Genomic DNA, 24,141 nt, shown 5'->3' with positions numbered 1-24,141 from the left:
AAGAATGATTGAATGAATAAATGATAGTATGATTTAAAGGTCCCCAAGGGCCATGCACTTTCCTAAATCCATAAACAAATCCCAATTTTTTGAGTGAAATAGTCAGTTATAATTGTTCCTTTGACTTAAGAAAACAATTCTCAATTGTGTCAGTCTACCAATTGCATAGGGAACTTTTAAAAGCTACCATTGCCTGGACCTTATTCTTGATCTATTGAATCGGAATTGGAGGAATTTAGGAATTTGTAAAATGGGCATAATAATAGTACATATCAAAATATTGTGAGGATTCTGAGTTAATATATATCAAGGTAATTGATTGTTGTATGTAGTTTTTATTATATAAATACTAAACTTAATTTCTTCAAGCGAAGCTTGGAAATACCCACATTTTACAACCCCCACAGGCATTTCTTATTTCACAAAATTTGAGAACTTTTGTATCATGTCTTTGCATATATTATTTAATACTATAAGATTTGCTATTCTTAATTTGTCATTCCAGGAAGCTTTATGTCACTTGTTCTGTTAAACTTTCTCAATCCTGACCATCTACCTACTTTCATCTCCCCAAAGGAAAGTAAATTACATCTTCCTCTATGCCTATACCACATTTTTATATGTGCCTTTATTATAGTGACTCTCAATGTATTTTGTTGTTTTTATGTCTGTCTCATCACTGGGTCATGAGTCCCTAAAGAGCAGTACGAAGTTTTTTTGTGTTTTGTTTTTGTTTTTATCTTCAATCTCCACATATAATGTCTAAAATATAGGCACTAACAGGCTTATTGAATGCAATTCTTAAATCTTTAATGCCAGTCTTAGTTTCCTCACTCTTAGAAGGTAAGAGGCTAGAAGAGGCCAGCATGAGTTCTCCTTCACTATCTTCCCGTTGCCTTGAAATATGCCTTAATCTCCTCACTCTCACTGTTCATGTGTTAAGAAAGAAGGGTTGAGGTCATTCTAAGGGAAAAATCTTCTGTTTTACTGTAGAGGTTTCTTCCCATCAACTCTGAATTTTTGCCACATCTGAAATGTAGTGTCTTTTATACCTAAAATATTTGTAATTCTTTCCAATGGATTTCTTTATATTTTTCCTTCCTTTAAACATTCCAAATATGATCATCATTCACACACACACTTTATAGACCATGGGCCTTGCCTTCCTTTCAAAATTCTTTTCAATCTTTTTGTCTTCAAGTTATCTAATATTCTTGATATTATTTTCTGTATTCTTTCCATGTCCCCAGTTCTCATTATATTATAGCTACTTAACTTTATATTATTTAACTTTATCAGTCACACTAGACATATTTCAAGTGCTAAATAGCTACATGTGGTTGGTGGCTACTGTATCAGTGCAGATACAGAGAATTTCTTTCATCACTGAAAATTCTATTAGAGAGCACTGTGTAAGACCAATTTTCCGGTGAGATTTCATGAATAAAAGTTTTTATTTTTTTATGTAAATACGCACTTATTGAACATAGAATCCACTTCTCCAGAATTAACAATTATGCATAAACATAGTATTTTGATGAATATGAACACCATATTCATCACCAAAATATTGACATTCCACCAAATGTATTTCAACAATAAAGAATATTTGTGTCCGTATGTGATTTTGTATGTAGAAGCACGTTACCGAAAAACCTTTTGTAAAATTTCTAAACTGTATTATTAAACATATATTTTAAAACCTGAACTCCTCAAGTATAACTTTTAACACTCTAAAAGGTACTGTTTTAGGAGACACAGTTGCAATAATTAAAGGTAAAGATGATAAGTATTCGCATAGTAGAAGGTAAACTGAAGCAATATAATTGTTTCCCAGAATGTGGAATTCTTAATAATTTGAAAAAAAATACATTCTCCTACATAAAGAGCAGGACTGAATTTCCCTTGCCAGATGATCTATATGTCGTAACGTTTCTAACTAAAAGAAGGCCTTATACTTCTTGAAGAGTGAATTATATTATTGAGGATATTGGCCATTTGAAAAGGGTAAAGGCTATGTTAATAAATTATGCACATTCTTCAATTAAATTTGACACTGCACAAGCCACATGCATAATTGATGTTCATTCGGATTAAAATATAAATGTAAATATCAAACCTTAGTACACTGGGCATTCAGCCTCGTTGGGCGTTAAGTTCAAGTAAATCCCACTACTTGTTAATGTCCTTTCACAAAAGACTGCCTTATGCAGTATCGTCAGATCATACTCATGGGTTTGCAAAGCCTGTGTGACATCTGGCTACTACACAGGCCACATAGAGACGACACCAAAAGTGTTGCTCATGTTAGCAGCAGAGCAAGCGAATGACTTGTTCTATTTAACCTAAATCTAATCGATGTAATATTTTAATTTAATATTAACAATTAATATTATGTTGGTCAGCTATTTAATAATTTTGAAAAGACTATGTGTGAAATACAAGTGTCAGGTGGAGTTTTGATGTAGTGAGAGTAAGAGGAACATGGAGTCTCTACAAAGCTGGGTGGGAGAAAAGACAACAATAATTGGGGGAAGGAGCTCTTAAACTAACATCAATTTCCTGAAAAAATCATGTTTTTTTTTTGAAAATTTCTTCATGTTACAGATGTTTTACTTTTATGAAGGACTTTTAAATTCTAGAATAGTTATTTTCATTCCCCATCCCCTCAGCTCCTTCTCAGGATTTGGTGGGTGAAGGTTTTTTTGTCGTAAATAGAAGAGATCAACTCAACCCCGCTGGAACAAACAGACCCACAAAGAAATCTGTTCTAAGGATAAAGAGCTTTGGTTTGTAGTTTCCCAATAAAACTCAAGTGGGAAAGTGCAACGGGGCCTAACTGACGGGAGGTGGAACCAGCAGCAGAACTTAGGGGAGTGTGAGGTGTGGGGTGTGAGCGCTCACTCTGCCCTGTGCTCCTCTCTGCCGCTGAGCTTTCTCTCTCACTTGGTTTGCGTGGCTGAAAGTGGCAGCCCCGAGCCCTAAGTTTTCATGTCTCTACTATTCTAGAGCTCAGCCCTTTAGATACCCTGCTGGAACTTGCTTACTGTCTAACCTCCCACCGGGAGCCGCTAATTCATCTTTCAGGACAGAACTGGCCTAAGTGCCCACCGCGTGACAGAGCCTCACGCTCACTGCCTCTCTGCACACACTGGGCGGCCCTCAGTGGTTGGCATGAAGCTGTAGCCCTCTGATGAGCATGTGTCCATAGACAAGTGTCATGGGCATGGGGCACAAACAGCCACGTGCCTCACAGTTGGGTCTTCAAGCACCGGACGCAGGTTAATGTGGGCCAGGGCACTGGCCCTGTGCCCATCTGAGCTGTGCTTGCCCTTCATTTGGGAAATCACCCGTGAAACTTCCCACGCGACACCTGAGGACAGAAGGCTGGTATATTATAGAAGGGAGTGGGCTAATTCGATGTACAACTACTAAATCAAGGTTTCTTAGAAGTTGTTCTTCCAATGTTCAGTCTTACTTTATTCTTCTGAACTTACCGGCTTGAGTTGTATCTTGCTTCCATTGTTTTTAATTCAGATGAGAAGCTGCAAATCCATGATTAGACGACCTTGGCTCAGTTTGGCTGAATTCAAAGCAACCATTTTTGGGTGACTATGCGACAGCGCATACATCCTACACCAGGCTTCCCTGGAAAACAGATCAGGTTTCTTATTTGCTCATTAGCTTTTGGTGCAATCTATTCTGAAACTGGGCAACATTTCTATTCCAAGCTATTTTTAATTAAAATATGTTTCTGCAGCCCTTCTGTCTGTTTAAACGTACCTTCTAACCATTTACTACCTGAATCTGGAGAACAGGCCATAAAACATTAAATATGGGAAAGCCGGGAAATGTAACACACTGTAAATGCATGAAGGTAGGAGCTTGAAATGTGTGGACATAAAGGTTTTATTTCTTTACATAAGGTTTAAATGAAGAGTCCGCTGTATAAATCTCTACTTTCAAACTGGACCATCAATTTTAAGCAAGAAGAAAGGAATGCTTCACTATTAAAAAGAAAACATTATGCTTTCAGACTAATTCAAAAGAACCACAAAAAGGCAAATATGTATAAGCCTGAAGCTCCCCATTTCTTCCCCAAATGATAATGCAAATGTCAAAAATATTTTCAGATATTATTGTGATTCTTATTTTTGTGTAAAAACTTCTTTTTTAAAGGTAACATGAGCTGATTAATGTTCATGTGTGCATAAGTGATAAAATCTGAAAGATATATGGTTCATCCTCTTACATTTATGTTGTAAGAGCACATTCTGTATATTATTGTATGATTTATTATATGCATTAAAACATAATTTCAACATTATCTCATACAAGTCCTATGTTAGTTTATTATTATCTCCTTTTTGTAAATGAGGAAGGTTTGACTAGAAGAGAAAAGAGTGACTTACAAGAGGCCGCACACAGTGAGAATTTCTCAGATACCAAACTTATTTAACTTGATTACACTGTGCCAAGATGTTTTAAATCACCAAAAAACAATTATTATTACTATATTGATATCTGAAAGGACATAAACACCCACTGAAGTCTTGTACAATGTTTTCCTTTTTTTTTTTTTGTAATCCTCACCCAAGGACATTTTTTACTTTGGTTTTTAGAGGGAGTGGAAGGGGAGGGGGAGAGAGAGATCAGTGTGAGAGAGACACATCGATTGGTTGCCTTCCACCACCTGACTGGGGCTGGGGATGGAACCTGCACCCCAGGCATGTGCCCTTGTCCCGGAATCGAACCTGCAATCCTTTGGTGCTACTCTCGATGCTCTAACCGCTGAGAAACGCCAGCCAGGCCTGCAGTGTTTTCCTAAAGCTTGTAGTGCTTCTAGTGGCCGTGGCAGCGCTGAGGAAGCACCAAGTGGTCATGGACTAGAAAAATACTCCAGGATTATGTGCCAGCTAAAATTCGTGCTGGAACACGTAGAGAAACAGAAAAACAAGAGAAAAAACTCAGTATACCCAAACCTAACAAACAAACAAAACAAATGTAGGCATATGGTAGGAAATTGCTGCTGATTTATGAACTGGGTTTAACAATGCATGCACTTGGACAGCAAACAAAGTCTTTCAAAGGAAAGGCCTAAGAAGTTCAGGATCACAAAAGTATTTCAGAAAATTTAGGTGAAATGTGTTTCTGAAATCTTTTAGCACACGCAATGAACTAGGAGTTTTCAGTATGAAATAAATCATCCCCAAAGCTAGCTTTCCTCTACTGTACAGTATATACTGTTTAGGACAGTAAAGCATGTTTTTTTGGTCAATTATGTAATAGAAAAATTCACTTAAAATTAGATTTAGTTTTTCCCTCTGATTCTGCATTGACAACAGTAAAAAAAAGAGGGTTAATCACATCTTCTAGTGACTTAAAATGTCACAATAGTTTTCCAGATTGTAGCCTCTGATTGATTAAGGAAGTACTGATCTACCATCTTGTTAAATCTGAGTATCTCATTTGTCAAACTAGAAATATCTGCTTGTAAATGTGTGACTAAAATAATGTTTGTAAAATCACTTTATGAACTACAAAGCACTATATAAACTGCAACTATTATTTTTAGTTACCTGTGATATGAAAAAATATTAGAAATCAAATTTTTCTCATGACTTCCTCAGAAGCATATCATAATCTCATGAGTAATTATAAAAAAAATTAGTTATTTATCCTGAGTCCACTAACTGTTCCTGTTTTCAGTTTTGAGATTATATATATATATGCAAGTACCAGTCAAAAAATTCTGCAACCAATATAAAAATGAACAAACCATGTCATACTGTTTTAATAATTAGGTTAATTTTTAAATAGTGTCTATGTCTCTCTTAAAAATTTAGTTTTTTTAAATTTTAGCAGGCTTTTATAAAAACACTGGTAGTATTATTGCTTTCTGTAAAATATTCACTTAAACATCAACTTTTTAATGGTTCTTCAGCATTGTCTATGATGAATACATTTGCATATCTGTTTCACCTTTTAGTGTTTACTAAATTTACATGGTTTACAAATTTTCACCCAGGGGGCATTTATTTGAGTTTTCTCTAAAAATCATTTAAACTCCATAGACAAAATGAATCTCAAGTCTACACAATAAATGTCACACCTGATTTTATTGCCTAGAGAAAACTAACTTTTTTTTGAGGAAATTTGCTAGTCATTGACAAAGATACTAGTAGAATTTATAATATTAATAGCGTTTACATTATACATTGATTCTTTAAATCGCTGGCTTGATTCAAAACAACTCTCCATTTATTCTTTCATAATTTCTTTAAAATTCATAGCAGTCTGTGTGATAGGAGGAAGGGGTAAAGTGTAGAAAGCAAGAGGCTTTTTGAATATATAATAGTACTTTTGAAATAATGTTGAATCATTGAGATTAAGAGAGGTTATATGGGAGGTCTTGGTTTTAAAATTCTAGATAAAACTGTTGAGTGAATATTTGAACTCAGGGCCCAAGTTTTGAATTTTAATCATTAAAAAAATCTTCCCCTGCTTATAAGAAAGTGCCAGGCCCATAGCGGGTACTCAGTAAATGTTTGTGGACCAGACTGGCTGTGCTCACCAATGCCTCACCAACTTTCCTCCTGCGGTTAGCCAGCCCCACAGCACTGCCCGCTAGATGGCAGTCCCATACAGAGAAGCCTCCTTTTGGAATTTGCTTGGTAGAAAAACTGCATTTATGCCAAAACCTGATTGGTTTTGTTTTACAACAACAAAAACTTTCAATAAAATGTTTTAAAATTAAAGCCACTTTCAACTTTCAGGTGTGTGTTTTTTTTTTTTAAATTTTTCAGTTTTTGTTTTGAATCTGTAAATCAGTTTTGACAGTCATGGCCCTCTTGGAAAGTAGTGACGTCTCTTGGGTTCAGGTCTCTTGTATGAATTTTTGGTGTGCTAACGGTAGTAGGGCTGGAGAAGTGTGAGAAAAGCAAATCTGAAGGGCTTTCCTCATTCATCATGGTGCAGCTACTTGTGGCGAGGGCCTGCGGCCACAAAGGGGAGCGCACCGGGAATACGTGGAGCATGGAGCGGGCGCTTGCAGTGAATGAAAGCTGGTCCCCGTGACTGAGGGGAGCGCAGGCAGGGAGGCTGAGCAGAACGCCCAGGTCACTGCTCGCATCCAGTAAATCTCCATAAAAAGATTTTAATCTTAGGATGTAGCATTGGAGGTAGGGCCTATCATAGCTGAAGTTGAGGAGCTATGGATGAATATAAGTAGGTTATTTGTGCCCCATTTTATTTTTCAAATTTTATATTCTAAAGACAAATATATATGAGAAAAATTGTATTTTTCAATAAGTTAGACATACGATAGTCAAATATTTCATGTTAGTGGTTTAACTAATATTTTTTCTTATGTCTTCTGAAAGTAATTGAGGTGATTTCTAAATTTACTCAAACTTACTTTAAAAATGTTTTCATTTCAAACAGTTTTGAGTCGGAACAGCCAGGGATTTGGCATCAGAGGTTAATTGCCAGCCAGTCACAGAGCCTAGCTGATTTGCCACTGTCACATCAACACAACTCTCTCTCCTTTGTATTAATTATCTGTTGCGTCTTGACAAATTACCCTGCAACTTAGCTGATGGAAACATCAACCTTGATTATCTCTACATTTCTGTGGGTTAGGGAATAGCATGGCTTCGCCGACTGCCTCTGTCTCAGGGCCTCTCATGAGGCTGCCATCCAGGTGTGTGCACGGGCTGTTGGCGTCCTCAGGTCCTTTCCGATTCTCGTCCTGAGACATCAGTGTGAATTTCTTCATAGGACTATTTATAATATAGCAACTTTCGCCTGAGAGAGAGGGAGGAGGGCTGGGGCCAGGCCGAGGGCGAGGGCGATCCTGGTAATTTTTCAACCGTATCTCAAAAGTGGCATCCCCACACTCTGGCTCTATTGTTTCCCTTAGAAGAGAGTCACTAGTCCAGCCCACACTCAGAAGACAGAAATTACATAAGGAAGCAGATCATTGAGGGTCATTTAGAAGCTTCCTACTACTAGTTATTGATTTTGCTACAACTGTCAAAATCATAAAGTATATATTTCTTCTGAAAAATGTCCTTGCAAAGAAAATCGTTTAGTGATAGCAATGAAAACCCACAAGTAAATAAAATGTTGGATACCTTAAATAGTGATATGCCAAATAATAATGGCCAGATAATATGGTGGTCTTGATTTATGAGTCAACCATCAATAGAAGAAAAAGAAAAAGTATGTAAAATTACTTCAGTGAATGTTATAGACAACACAGCATTTGCTTATCAAGAGAAATGTTCATACTTGAAGAAAATTAAAAATATAGTTCATTTTTGGGTAAGATTAAGTACTGAAAACAAGAATCATTTACATAAATTATTAAAATCATTCTAGACTATCAACATAATCTGATTTATATTTTACAAAAATATGTCACCACCTTAGGGAAAATGGTGTCTTTGTAGGATTTTTGAAATTAATTCAAATTAAAATAATTAACTCTACTGTTAATTTTCAAATATCCTACATGTTTTATAGATGGTACATTTCTTGTTCTAGAAGCAATACAATTTTGCTTAGAGAAGGATTTCTCTTTACTTTAGCATATCTCAAATAAATTGCTTCTATTATTTATATATCTCCTCAAAGTATCTTTCTCAGTTACTTTATTAAATTGGAAAAATGATTTTACATTTTTAGGTCAATTCTCTTTCATAAATTGCATATGTAAATATAGTAGCAGAGTGTGACAATCGACATTTATAATTTAAAATTCAAGGATCTTATTTTTAAAAGGCAAAATATGTGTGTGACCCATGAATCTATATCCCTTTCTAGGTAGTAGGAAAGTAAACCATAAAGTTTTTCTTTCTACTATTTGGAGAAGCAGAATATGTAACATCTTACAATATATGCTACTTTTAGCCCCTGTAATACCATGAACTTCTCATCTCAAAGTATAATATTATAACTTATTTAAGCATAATTGATATTGTTAAAATGAAAATATATTAAAAATATATTAGTGATGGAAACTGATAATTTTGAAAAAACTAGTAATGTATGAGAGTATGTCTTTATCTACATCCTCACCAGCACTCAGTATTGTCAGTTATTCTTTGTATTTCATTTTATTTTAGCTATTTTAGTGGGTAAATGCTACCTCTCTGTAACTTAGTTTTCATTAGCTCATTACTAGTAATATTAATTCTTTATTATCATTCATATATCTTACTATATGAAGGATAGTTCAAGTCTTGTCCATTTTATTAGGTTGTCTTCTTATTAAATTACGAGATTCCTTTATAATTTATACATAATTCTTTTGTCATAGTATCTTTTGCAGATATTTTTTCTCACTGTGTGCTTGCCCGTCAGTATTTCTAAGTGGAAGCTTTTGTTGAGCGTATGTATTAATATTGGTGAAGTATACTTTATTATTTTTTATTATTATTGCTTTCTGAATCTAGCTAAGTAACATTTGCTTAGTTCAGATATAAAGATGATCTGTATTTTCTTCTAGAAGTTTTATAGTTTCACCTTTTACATTTAGGTCTTTGATACATAGCAAGTTAATTTTTTTGTATGGTGTGAAAGTCGAAGTTCACTTTTTCCCCCATGTAGATAGACATTTTTTCCATTGCCATTTGTTGAAAAAGACTTTTCTTTCTTTTTTAATTTAATCTTTATTGTTGAAAGTATTACAGATATACCCTTTTGTCCTCCCCCCCCGCCCCCCCCGCCTACTGCACTATAGTCTGTGTCCATGAGCAATGGATGTATGCATATAAGTTCTTTGGTTAATCTTTTCCCATCCTCCTCTCCCCTCCCCGCTTCCCCCTGAGACTCATCAGACTTTTCTTTTCCCATTTTGAATGGCTTTGTTGTTTTGTTAAAAATTAATCAATCAGCCTGGCTGGGCGTGTCTCAGCGGTTGAGCGTCGACCTAGGATCCAGGTGATCGGGGTTCGATTCCCGGTCAGGGCACATGCCCGGGTTGTGGGCTCGATCAATGACTCTCTCATCATTGATGTTTCTGTCTCTCTCTCTCCCTCCCCTTTTCTCTCTCTGAAATCAATAAAGATGTATTTTAAAAAAATTAATCAATCATATTAATGTGTTCATAGATTTGGACTCTACATTCTGTTCCATATATGTCTTGTCTATCTTTTTGCCAGTACCATGTTTTTCTATGTTGCATAACCTTATAGCAAGCAAATAATTAGGTAGAATAAGTCCTCTAGTTTTGTTCTTTTTTAAAAAATGGTTTTGGCTATACAATCTGTAGATCATTTTTCTTTTCATGTAAATTATAGAACCAGCTTGTTAATTTCTTTAAAATTGCTTCCTGGAATATACTGCAGTTAATGTGCGAGAAATAGACTTTTGATTAACATTGAATCTTGTGCCTTTGTAACTTTTTAGACACTGTTTCTGACATCAGTGAATTTCTTTATGCATAGTCAAAGTCATATAATTTCTTAGGTACTGCCACATCTATTAAATATAAAGATGATACAAGCACCGTATCATATGAATTTATTATTAATATCTGAATATTTAAAATTTCATAAGTTTTAGAGGTAATTGGACTGAACATATCCTTTAGTCAAAGACAAACTGTATGTCATTAAATACATTTGGAACTTCCACTCATGAAGCTTATGCATAATTTTCCATGAGGACAGAATAGTAACCATTATATATATATACATATATATATGTCTGCCTGAGGACAATGAAGTCTTAAATGGTTTCTTTACAATGTATATGGACTTAAAATAAATAGTTGTAAAGAACTGATTCTTTTGGTGATATGTGTTTGAAGCATTATACAAACTGATATTGAAATGATATATCTTGAAAGTATAGTTATTTCTTATACATGCGGAAATGATGCTGTTATTCTGCATGAGAGATGCTGAAATTGGTGTGCATAACACAGCAGCTGATAGTACAACAGAAATATGGACATCCTTATCTTTAAACACTTAACTCTAAGACTTTAGAATAACTTTAACTCAGCTGAACACGTGAGATATCAAAAACATATAAAATATTAGGAAGACATAGATTTAATAAACAGATCTCTTTCTCAGAACATCAGAAAAAAGTCCTCTTCGGGAAGCGTGCTGATGTCCCATTTGCAGGAGACTTTCTATGAAATTGTTTCCTCGCCATCAACCACACGCTCAAATCCAGGAGTTGAAAAGAGATCAATCTTGCCCTGGTCGGCCTTTACTTTTTCCCCTACTTTCTCCGTTACCTGCTTCCCCTTACCTTCCTAAACTCTTAGTGTTGGAGGGTCCCTGGATTCCCTCCTTTGTGTATGCACCCAGTCCTTTGCCTTTAAATACCATCTTTATGCTCACAACTCCCTTTTTCAATGTATGTTTCATTTCTTTTTAAATTTTTATTGAATTTATTGGGGCGACACTGGTTAATAAAATTATATAGGTTTCAGGAGTACAGTTCTCTAGCACATCATCTGTATATTGTGTTGTGTGTTCACCACCCCGAGTCAAGTCTCCTTCCGTCACCATTTATCCCCCCTTTGCAGCCTTCTGCCTCCCCCAACCCCTTTCCCTCTGGTCATCACCACATTGCTGTCTCTGCCTAGCAGTTAGTTTTTCTTTGCTTAATCCCTTCCCCCTTTTCACCCAGTCCCTAACCCCCTTCCTCTCTGTCATTTTTATTTTACTGGTTGTTCTAAGTTTATAATATACATTGTAACTTAGTTTGCAAATAGTATTATGCCACCTCTCCTGTGGCCTAAGAAACAGGTACATCCTTCCTTCCATTTCCCCTTTCCTGTCCTTTGTTGTCAGGCATTTTACAGCTCATGTGTTAACAACTACACAATCAATTCTTAATTGTATACCAATCTATATGTTATCTTTTTCAGGAATTTAAACATATGAGAAGTCTTTTCTGTGCCCCTGTATGTTTACCATTTCTGGAGCTCCCCGTTCCTTTAAAATATCCAAATATCCTTCTGATATTATATTTATTCCACCTAAATTAACTGCCTTAATGTCTCTTTTTAATACAAGTCTACTGTAGATAAGTTCTCTCAACTTTTGTTTGCCTGGAAGTATGTATCTAGCCTTAGTTTTTGAATGATATGCTTTTTTGCTTAGTACAGATTTCTAATTTGATAGGTTTTGCCTTTCATTTAAAGATGTGACTATTTTTTTCTGGCAAGAAGTCTTTGTAATTTTTACCGTTGTTCCTCTATAGATACTGCACCTTCATCCTGCAGTTGCCTTACAGGTGTTACCTGTATAATTGGTTTTTAGTGACTTGATTATAAAATGCCTTAGAGTTGGTTCCTTTGAGTGTATTCTGCCTAGATTTTGTTGTGGCTTTTGAAACTTCAGGTTTAAAATTTTCTTCACATTAACAAAATTTTGATCTTCATCAAAATTTTTCTGTTCCACTCTTGTTCAATTACAGGCTTTAATGACATTATACTTGGCGCCGGCCCACAGGTCTCTGATACACTGTTCATTTTCTACTCAACTTTCTTATCCTCTCTGGGCATTATTTTGAATAGTTGCTATGGTTATGTCTTTAAGTTTACTGATTTTTTTTCCCTGCAGTGTCTAATCTGTTAATCACATCCAGTGTATTTTTCACAGAAGGTATTTTTCATCTCCATAAGTTTGATTTGGGTCGTTTTTTATTTATTTCATTTCTTTTATCATTATGTTCAGTCTCTTCAAAGTTTTTGATCATATGGAACATATTTGTAAGAGCTGTTCTGATGTCCCTTTCTCCTATTTTCATCATCTTTTTCATTTCTGGCTTTGTTTTGGTTGGTTGAGTTGTTTCCTCTGAGATACATTTCTGTTCATGGATGATCATTTTTAATTAGATGCCAAACATCATAAATTTAGGATATTAGGTACTGGATTTTACTTATTTATTTAAATAATTTTAGATTTTATTTTCTGGTAGGTAATTAAGTTACTTGGCATCAGTTTGCCCCTTTCATGATTTGTCTTTTAGTTTTGCTAAGGTGAGCCTAGAGCAGCCTTTTAGTCTGAGGCTAATTTAGCTGGGATGTTAAGGGGATACCCTTCTGAGAACCCTACTTCACACTTTGTGTATCAGAAGATCTTTCTCTTCTGACTGGTGGGAAAACAATTTATTCTGTACCCTATTGAACGCCTAGAATTATTCACTTTATTACTTTTCAGTGATTCTTTTGCCCACATTGGGTCGTTTTCTCTTGCGCATGTGAAGATTAGTGCTCTACCAAATGCTTGAGGGGATGCCCACCCCTCCCCACAGGTTTCTAGGCTCTGCCATCTCGGTTTTCTCTTCTCTTGCCACACAAATCCCAGCCACTTGGCTCTTCACACCTCTGATCTGTTTGCTCTGAGCAGTGAGACCCCTGGGCCGCATTTGATTTCTCCCTCTCTGTTCTGTAACCTGGAAACTGCCTCCAAGCAATAAACATAGGCTTTGTATTCCTTCAGATAGCTTTCTGCATAAGAAACTGTAGGATTCTTCAAGATAAGTCTCAAATTGATTAGGCACAATGTTATGAAGTTGACAAAAGAGGATCATAGACTATTTAAGATTTATTAGTTATAGGTCCTATGAAGTAGACAGAAAAGATTACGCGTTAAAATTATTTTTTTAAAAATATTGAATATGGAGTGATGGTCATGGTCTCTATCTCGATAGGAGTTTGGAATACACAGATGTATGTACTGTCAAAATCAGTAAATATATAACTCAGATTTCTGCATTTATTGAATGTAAATTTTACGTAAAAATGAAAAACACTATAAACAATATTAAATTATGCTTAATTATACGTATATTGAAATGTTTAAAGGCAAGCTACAGATATCTGAAATTTACATCAAAAGATAACATTGATGGATGTGGATGGATATACAGATGAAAGGATATGTGATGAAAACAATGTAGTAAAATGTTAGTGGAAGAACATAGGCAATGGATTTCCCCTAGAATTCCTTTAACTTCCTTATGTGTTGGAAATTTTTTCTTAAGGAAATGTTGAATAAATTGATTGAATATACACATATTTCTTGCAAAGAAAAACATAGCAAAACCGAATGAAAGGTAAAATACAAGGAGCAAAGGAGGAAGGAACCAGACAGTCCAAGATTTCCTGACATGCTTTTATTTTAAAATATTTCACAGATCTGTGAAGTGAAAATTAGCTGAGACTCAGGGGAAAATTTGTGGGTGTTTGCGGGTGTTTGCAGGAACTTTTGAATACCACTGAACATCTGCAAAAGTATTTTCTATTCACTTCATAGGACACTTTTTCAATGGACAAGACAGCTTGCAAAGCTAGCATGAAGCAAACTGTATTAAAGGAAATTCTTGGCACATAAAGGCTTTGGTTTCTCCTGAATACAATATGGTTGAACAGTTCTACTTACTATATTTCTGAATGTGTTGGTCCAGTAGTAATGCATACTTTTTCAGCTGGGATTATGCATTACAAGGAGATGGCTAAAAGACATGACTCATGCTTTCATGCTTTGTCAGAAAAAACAACTAAATGCTAAAGCTTATCTTTTCACATTTATTACTTACATTTGAATATTCCAGAAAATCTGAGCTATAAAATCAATTTTATTTGTACAGGATTTTATGTATTTAGATATGGTAGTGGTTGACAGTTCTAGACAAGACTACCTGATTGTGAGTGCTGGCGATACACTTATTAGCTAAGGACCTTTCTACACCTTCAGTTTTCTTACCTATAAAATGTGTATAATAATAGTAGTAATCTCCTACGATTTTTTTGAGAATTAAATAAGCATTTAAAACGGAGCCTTTCACATAGTGAGTACTCATCAAATGGTAGCTGGCGTTATTAAACCTTGGCTTACGGCTGGAAACATTGAAAGGATAAACTCTCCGTATATCCAGAGATCAATAGTACATGAAACAGACCCAGAATTCTGGCTCTGCTGCCTGTTCTAACATGGAAACTATTAAAACAAGATTCTTAGGACCTTGAAAATGAATAAATAAGAACTGAATCAGTGTCAAGGTATTCCAGGGAATTCCAAAACGGTTCTGAAACATAATTTTAAAAAATAATGTCTTGACCCCTTCCAGGGCATCACTGGCCAACTAATTTGGGATAGAGCTTTAATTTCACTGTTACTTCTTGGTTTCCTTGCTTTGAGGCAGTCTGTAGAGCAATTATGTGGAGAAAAATAAAATGTTCCAATAGAGCAAACAACTAATAAGAAATAGTGAATGAAAAGCTACGAGTTTATTTTAGCATGAATATGTGCTAATTACATTCTTCCAAATATATAATGCACTGTATGTTCTTAAAAAATGCCAGCCTTATAAGACATTGATTCTTTACAAAAAAGCAAAATGTCATATAAACACAAGTGCATCCCACCTTGGAGTGAGATTTATTAATTCTTAGCATAGTACCTGAGGCAAAGTTCTTGCCCTCATGAAAAGTTCTCTTAATGTTACTCTTTTCTCTGATGAGCAATGTCTGCATGATAAACTATTGTATCCTACATTGAATAGCAAGAGCCAATCCATACCCATCTCATATGCATAGATAGTCAGCTGTCTTTCAGTTTTATTTGGAAACAATAATTGAAAGAAAATTGGAAGTAATAAAATCTTTACTCATGGAATCATTGAAATTAGGCCCAGTGTTGGCCTGAATCCATCTTCAACTTATCTGGGTTGCAGATGCCTGGGCTGGAGTCTTTCTGCCCTACTTCTTTTGGACTGGAAATTTAGATTCAGCTTGTGTGGGCACACATTCCAAAGAGTTTTGACACAGAAAGCTAATAGAACCCGTGTTTTGTCAGTATCTTATTCATTTTTTAGTTACTTACATTGTAGCTCTGTTTTCCCCTCCATATTGGGCCTGGCTTATCATTTTTTGATACTGAAGTAGAAGGTCTATTTCAGTTATAAGAAATACATCATTTTTATTTATTTATTTATTTATTTATTTATTTATTTACTCACCAGCGATTTCTGTTTAAGAATGTAAGTGCAATAGGAGGGAAAATGTCATCATGAATTCTTGGGTACATTACTAATAATCTAATTGAATTTTAATGGGAAGAAGCAGCTTAGGAGTTATATTAAAAACATATTTTTCACCAATTTATATTTATCATTAAAATGAACTCTGGTAATAATACGCAGCAAAAAGCCCCCAAAATACAAAAAAACAAAAACCAGTCATACTTAGCTTCTGTGCAGATGAAAACAGCCAGAATTTCTATTCCACTATTTCTTTATGTCCTTCAGAACCCCAAGCAACCTCAACCTCTAAATTTGTCTGTTAAACAAATCATTATCTAAAGAATATGAAAGCTTAGGCACACATATTGCAAGCACTAATTTTGTGTTTACTTTTCACAATAAAAGAATCTTTGATCACTCTTACTTATGGAAAAATTCTGAATAAAACTACTTAAGAACACAATGATATTTTATATTCATTCCTCCTTAGGCTAACAAAATAACATAACTCAGAACTTAATATGTTGAGTTTATAGAAAAATAATTAATACTTTGCCCTTATTATAAGCAACTATGATAGTTTTGAGTGACACTCATTAAAAATATCTACCTGTTGTAGATAATATTACAGTTTATTGCCTATGGTATGCTGCTCCTAGCAGGAAGAACCTTTGTCCCATTACACTGACATTAAGCTTGACCATTGACTTGTTTTGGCCAGTAATGGTGAGTGGAAGTGATGTGTGTCCTCTGTCTAACAATCTGTCTATCCATCTGTCTGTTTCTCTATTATCTATATCATCTATCTATCTATCTATCTATCTATCTATCTATCTATCTATCTATCTATCTATCTATCTATCTATCTATCATCTATCTATCTATCATCTATCTATCATCTATCTATCATCTATCTATCATCATCTATCATCAATCTATCATCTATCTATCATCTATCATCTATCTATCTATCATCTATCTATCTATCTATCTATCTATCTATCTATCTATCTATCTATCTATCTATCATCTATCATCTATCTATCCTCATCTATCTATCACATATCTATGTATCTATCATCTATCTATCATCTATCTATCTATCTATCTATCTATCTATCTATCTATCTATCTATCTATCATCTATCTATCATCTATCTATCTATCTATCTATCTATCTATCTATCTATCTATCTATCTATCTATCTATCTATCTATCTATCTATCTATCTATCTATCTATCTAATCTATCTATCTATCTATCTATCTATCTATCTATCTATCTATCTATCTATCTATCTATCTATCTATCTATCTATCTATCTATCATCTATCTATCTATCTATATCTATCTATCTATCATCTATCTATCTATCTATCTATCTATCTATCTATCTATCTATCTATCTATCTATCTATCTATCTATCTATCTATCATCTACCTACCTATCTACCTACCTACCTACCTGCCTAGCTACCTATGTATTTATTTATTTGAAGTTATTGGAAAGCCACCAAGTTAGAGAGGATTTGAAGGGCTATGGTCCTGAAGAGAAATGCAGTGGATAAAGATAAGTCCTACATTTGACACAGCTTTTCACTCAAAGCATTTGCTGATATGTGAGATTAAAAAGCTTGGCAGTAAGCTGCAGCTGAATGACTGATAAGCTGTGTAGGACTTCTGGTTGGCCTACTGGCCTTGGAAAAAAAATTAAATTTGTGACACATCAAAGTCAAAGAACTGTGAGGAACACTCCAGACATTTCCTTGATACTTTTTTTTTTTTTTTTACCTGAGATGTTACCTCTCAGGAGTAGGACTGAAATGGAAATAGAAAAGTCCTCACAAAATCTGAAGCCCACATTTAACTTAGCCCTATTTCTACTTAGATTGGTGATCTTTCCTTAATCTAACTGACAGCCAGACACAAAATGAATCATTTTTAGAGGAAGATTCCATTACACTGAGCTTTAAATGATCTGTACATATTTTTTGTACATAATACCAGAAAACAACAATAATTGCTAGGTATGCCAGGAGATAATTTAAACCCCAAATAAAACACTGACGATTGAAACAGATCCACAGGGGTTAAAAAATAAATTACCATACTAATCATAAATGAAACAAGTTATAATAGTATCAGAAGTAAAAAAGGAGATAATACTACCAATTATTTAGTTATTAATAAGACTGGAAGCATTTCTCAATTAATTTCAGGTGGACAGTGTAACCTTGGTATAAAAATTTGAAAAGAATAGTACATAAAAATTAGTTTGTAGATCAATCTCTCTCGTAAACTTAAATCTAAAATTTCTAAATAAATCACAAATGCAAATCCATTAATATATGAAAAAAATATAACAATTCATTTAAGTACAATCAAGGATAATACATTGGTTTAACATGTGAAGTCAATCTCAATCACAGAATTAAAAGAATATATAGAATATAACCATTTCAATAAAGGGTGTCCCCCCAAAATGTACACACACTTTACGTAATTATTAATTCCAATGGGTTAAATCTGAAAAGGAAGAAACATCAATTGAGCTATCGACTGTTAAGTGTGTATACATTTTTTGGGACACCCAATAGATGTATGAATCATTGGATAAAGTGAACACTATTCATGACTTATTAAGAAACAAAACTTAAACTGGAAATTGAACAGAATTTTATTAACTTTCTGAAGAATATAAAAGAAATCCAGTAGAGACTTCTTTTGTATTGGTAAAATATTTACAATAACTTTCTCAGTATATTAAAGAGATAAGATGTTCACTCTCATAACATCTATTTTACACTTTACTGGAATTCCTAGTCAGTGCAATAAGGTGAGAAAAAGAAATTAAAGGTATAAGGATTTGAAAGAATGAAATATATTAACAGATAAAGTTTGCATATTTGGACAATCTATACCTATCTATACATAATCTATGAGAGTCAATAAATGAATGAAGACTTGGCTGGTTGCGTCAGCCTGCAGACCAAAGGTTCGGGGGTTCGATTCTCAGTCAAGGGAACATACTTTGGTTGCAGGTTTGACCCCTGACCCTGGTCGGAGCATGCGTGAGAGGCAACCAATAGATGTGTCTCTCTCACATCAATGTTTCTCTCTCTCTCTCTCCCCCTCCTACCTCCCTTTCACTCTCTCTAAAAAAATCAAAGGAAAAATATCCTTGAGTGAGTGTTAAAAATAATAAGTGAATGAAGCAAAATTGTTAGAAATGTAAAAAAAAACCCCAAAACATTAAACTTTTATATGGAAGCAACAGTTTAAAATAAAATTTTAAATCAAAAACATTAATAGTAGCCTTACAAAAATAAATTTCACTTATTTTAAAATAAATCTTCCACATAAAAATTAGCTATATTATACAAGGTTGGTGTAGTCCTTCTTTGTGGAATAAGTCACTGTGAAGCCACATGGGCACTGGGACTTCATGAAAACTGTTCAGAATATGTCCCAGAAATGGACTTAATTTGCAAAAGACCCGAGCATTTACCTACTGGCTTCAGTATTCCACTGGTTGAGAAGTACCCCTGGGAATATTGACTTGCCCCATAGTACTTAGAACTGTAGGTACTTCTGGCTTCTCAACTAAAAACTTACAGTGTTTTCCAGGGCCTTTCCTTGGCAGATTCTTCAGCTCTTATCTTCCTAGCTCTGTGAATCTGCTGGAAGCTATTTACTTTCTATGACTCTCGGAAGGAACAAATTTCTCAAGAGGTAACTTGGCATCAATTGTAGGCCTTAGGTCTTTGTGCTTCCTCCCTTTTCTGGATCTTCGTGTTGTGCAGCTTCACCATCTAGGTACATCTCCTGTGATTTTAACACAACTCTATAAATAGTCTTCTGGATTTGTTGGGTTTTTTTTAGAAAAACTGTTAGTCTAGAATACCTAGCCCATCTTTTCCAGAAGTCAAAATGACAGTGTATATTAATAATTACAGAACAATATTCGCAAACGTCTTTGATCCTTCACATCTTGCTTTCTCAGTGCTATACATAACTACATGTGGGTAGCAATGTGACTGTAAATACATTTAAATTTCCTAAATTGAAAAACTGATACTAAAATTTAAATATGGTATGCTATTACAGATTAAGTCACTGATAGTTCATTTGAAGAATTAGTTCAATTTTTATCATTTGTTAAATTTTTTAAATTTAGATTTTTGATATAACAGACAACATACCAATTTTTAAATTAAATGTATTGGGGTAATTTTGGCTAATAACAATTTATAAAGTTCGAGTGTACAACTTTATGATATAATTTCTGTATGCTCTATTGTATGCTTATCACCCCAAATTTGGTCTCCTTCCTTCAACATATATTTAAGCCCCTTTATGCTCTTTGCCTACCCCCCACCCTACTTTCCCTCTGTATTTATGAATTTTTTGTTTATGTGGTTTGTTTTTTGGTTTGTTGTTTTTTGTTTTATATCCACTTGTGAGTGAAATCATATGGTTCTTTTCCTTTTCCATCTGACTTATCTCACTTAGCATAATACTCTTGAGATCCAAACATGGTGTCCCAAAAAGCAATATTTCATCTTTCTATGGCTGAGCAGTATTCCATTCTATATATGTACCACATCTTCTTAATATAATTATTCATTGAAGGACTTTTAAGTTGTTTTTATGTCTTGGCTATTGTGAATAAAGCTTCAATGAACATCTGGGTACATATATATTTACAAATAAGTATTTTCAAATTTTGGGGGTAGATACAAAGAAGAAGAATTGCTGGGTCATATGGTAGTTCTATTTTTAGTTGTTTGAGGAACCTTTATACTGTTTTCCATAGTGGCTCCACCAATTTACATTCCCACCAGCAGTGTGTAGGAGTTCCCTTTCTCTACATTCCCTCCAACACCTATTATTTCTTGTCTTATTAATGATAGCCATTCTGACGGGTTGAGAGGTGGTATTCATTGTGGTTTTCATTTGCATTTTTCTTAGAACTAATGATGCTGAGCATCTCTTCATGTATCTGTTGGCCATCTTCATGTCTACCTCGGAAGTGTCAATTCAGGTCCTCAGCCCATTTTTTAATTGGATTTGTGGTTGATTTGTATGAGTTCTTTATATATTTTGAATATCAGACCCTTATCAAAGATATTGTTTGCAAATGTTTTCTTCCATTCAGTTGGTTGCCTTATTTTTTTGTTGGTGGAACAAACATCGTAGTAAATATTCAGTTTTAGAATGACAACATCATTGGCACAATAGCTTTCTTATAAGTCCTTACCAGATTATTCCTGCCTTATTAATAGGTGGCAGGTATGGATTTTCTGTTCTTAATCTCCTTTGGTCTTTCTGCTATTTTTTTTTTTTTTTTTTTTAATGAGCAAGGACTTTTAATATACTAGGAAGAAGTGATCTTGGCTGTCCCTTCTGAAGTTCTAAATAGTGCGTTCTGCCACCTATCGTAATTTTCCACTATTGCCTTCTCAGAATGGAGCCTGTTTCAAATATTCCTGGACTTGAACTCTGCATAAAAAGAAAGAGACAGACCAAAGGGAAAAGATATTTCAGTGTATCAATCTGAGGCTTCCATTTATGTATGAATGACAACTCAATGTATAGAGGAGAGAAAATTTTGGACGTTCTTTCCCTGTGTGTATTTGTGATCCATGCATATTAAGATTGTTCTCTCCCCACCCTGGGAAAGAACTGAACCTATACATATTTCCAGAATTTCTAGTACATACTGTATGTGAGGGCTACCTTTCTGGATTTTGAATTATTAGTATGTTTGCCTGGAATGCCTAATTTAACTTATACTGTTGAAACAAGCTAGGTATCCTGCATTATGTCATCAAAATGTCATTGGAATGATGTCCAAGACTGGGAGTCAGTCGAACATATGCAGGTCTGATGGAAGAAATAACTTCTTATAGGGGAAAAATAATATGGATGTGCTGAACCCAAAAGAAGCGAAATAAGAGGATATGAACTAAAGTTAAAAATACATTTCTATTTAAAAATTTTTAAAAATATATGTTTTTATTGATTTTTTAGAGAGAGGGAGAGAGAGAAACATTTATCAGCTGCCTCCTGTATGCCCCCTACTGGAGATTGAGCCAGCAACCTGGGCATGTGCCCTGACCAGGAATTGAACCAGCAACCTCTTGGTGCATGGCAGGACACTCAACCAACTGAGCCACAGCAGCTGGACAAAAATGCATGTTGTGATCAGAGAGTTTGCACTCTGCTTTACTATTTGTATTTATAATAATGAGCCCCACAGTAAATTTCTAAATGAATTTATTCAAACTGTTGTCTATGGAGAAAGGTTCTTACCCCTGCATTGAACAACTTGGAATTTTAACATAAGGTTGGGTTGCTCTAATTTTTGGAACATCTATGAGGGATATTGACAATTGATGGGAGGATCTTTGCCCCCATGCCAATCAAATTCACCATCGCAAGGTGCAATGCATTAATTGGACAGGATGTCACCATATGCTGGTGGTTAACATAAAAGGGAATGAAACATTGTTCAAGCATGTACAACCTGTGAGAGGAGGGGAAAAATTCAAACAGTAAATAGAACCAGAAAGGAAGTTTTCAAAGGCAATTGTCAGGATCAGAAAGGTAGTGGGTATTGTTGCAAGAGAGTGCAGGATCTAAGAGATTCTGTCCAGAGTAGTTTTACTAATTGAAAGCAGTTTTTTCTATGTTTATGCTTCCCATGGGGTGGAAACCAAGAAGCCCAAGAAGTCAACCACAGACTGCCCTCACTAATTAGGGCCATGGAGGGGAGGGTACGGCCCTCTAAGGAAAGATAAGTTAAAGAAGAAGCTACAGGAAGGAGAAAAGTTTTCTTTACTCATGAGTGGGATCTGATTTTGAGAAAGAGAAGCAGATTGAGTTACAGGACCCATGAGCCTTTGAGGATAATTCTATAGAGAATACTCTGAGAGTCGATGATGTAAAATGATGTAAGGGAACATGTTAAGGAACTCTTAATCAATGACATTTTGTTTCATTAGCAGGATCCACTAGCATTCCTCCTTATGTTGTTACATAAGAAATTTGAAAAAATTAATTGTAGGCTAAAGGACTTTATTAGTCAGGGTCGTCACAGGAAGTAGAACGCACATTTAACCATAAACCCGAAACACTAATTCAAAAGAATACATGCACTTCTGTGTTCATTGCAGTATTATTTACAATAGCCAAGATATGGAAGAAACCCAAGTGCCCATCAGTAGACAAGTGGATAAAAAAGTGGTGGAAGATTTACACAGTAGAATATTACTCGGCCATAGAAAATAATGAAATTTAACATTTGCAACAGCATGGATGGACCTAGAGGGTATTATGCTCTGTGAAATAAGTCAGTCAGAGAAAGACAAATACCATATGATATCACTTATATGTGGAATCTAAAGAACAATATAAACGAACCGACAAAACAGAAACGGTCTCATAGACACAAACAACTGACCGATAGTTGCCAGAGGAGAGGGGGTTTGGGGAACTGGGTGAAAAAGGTGAAGGCATTAAGAAGTACAAATTGGTAGTTAGAAAATAGTCACCAGGATATAAAGTACAGCACAGGGAATATAGTCAATAATAGTCTAAAAACTATGTATGGTGCCAGGTGGGTACTGGAAATATCTGGGGGATCAGTTTGTAGACTATATGATTGTCTAACCACTATGCTGTACACCTGAAACTAATACAAAATAAGACTGAATGTAAACTGTAATTGAAAAATAAAAATAAAGAGGTTTGGGAAGGTCAAGGGATGTTGAGACACCAAAGAAATAGCAAAAGTGGAAAACTATTATGACAACTAGGACTAAAGTGACAATACAAGGAAGCAGGGTTGCTAGAGCCCACGAAAGCTCAAGCCATTTAAGGAACCCTCGTGACTTCTCTGATCTCTTGTTCTTTTATCTTCTGTCAGAACTTATATTAGCTAATCATGTTCCATGGATCAAACCCGTCACAGTTTTTGAGATGTCACTAGAATCTCAGTCTGGCTTTGTCAGGGGACTCCTTGGAAGGTTTATAAGGATTGTTGATATTGGAGCCTAAAAACACACTAGAGAAGAAAATTTCCAAAATATCCTATATCTTGTTCTGAGTTTTGCTTCAAAACTTCAAAACATATATACATT

Source organism: Miniopterus natalensis, chromosome 4, assembly GCF_054644295.1.
Source record: "Miniopterus natalensis isolate mMinNat1 chromosome 4, mMinNat1.hap1, whole genome shotgun sequence".
In the NCBI taxonomy this organism is placed as follows: Eukaryota; Metazoa; Chordata; class Mammalia; order Chiroptera; family Miniopteridae; genus Miniopterus; species Miniopterus natalensis.
Note: the sequence above shows the minus strand (reverse complement) of the source record.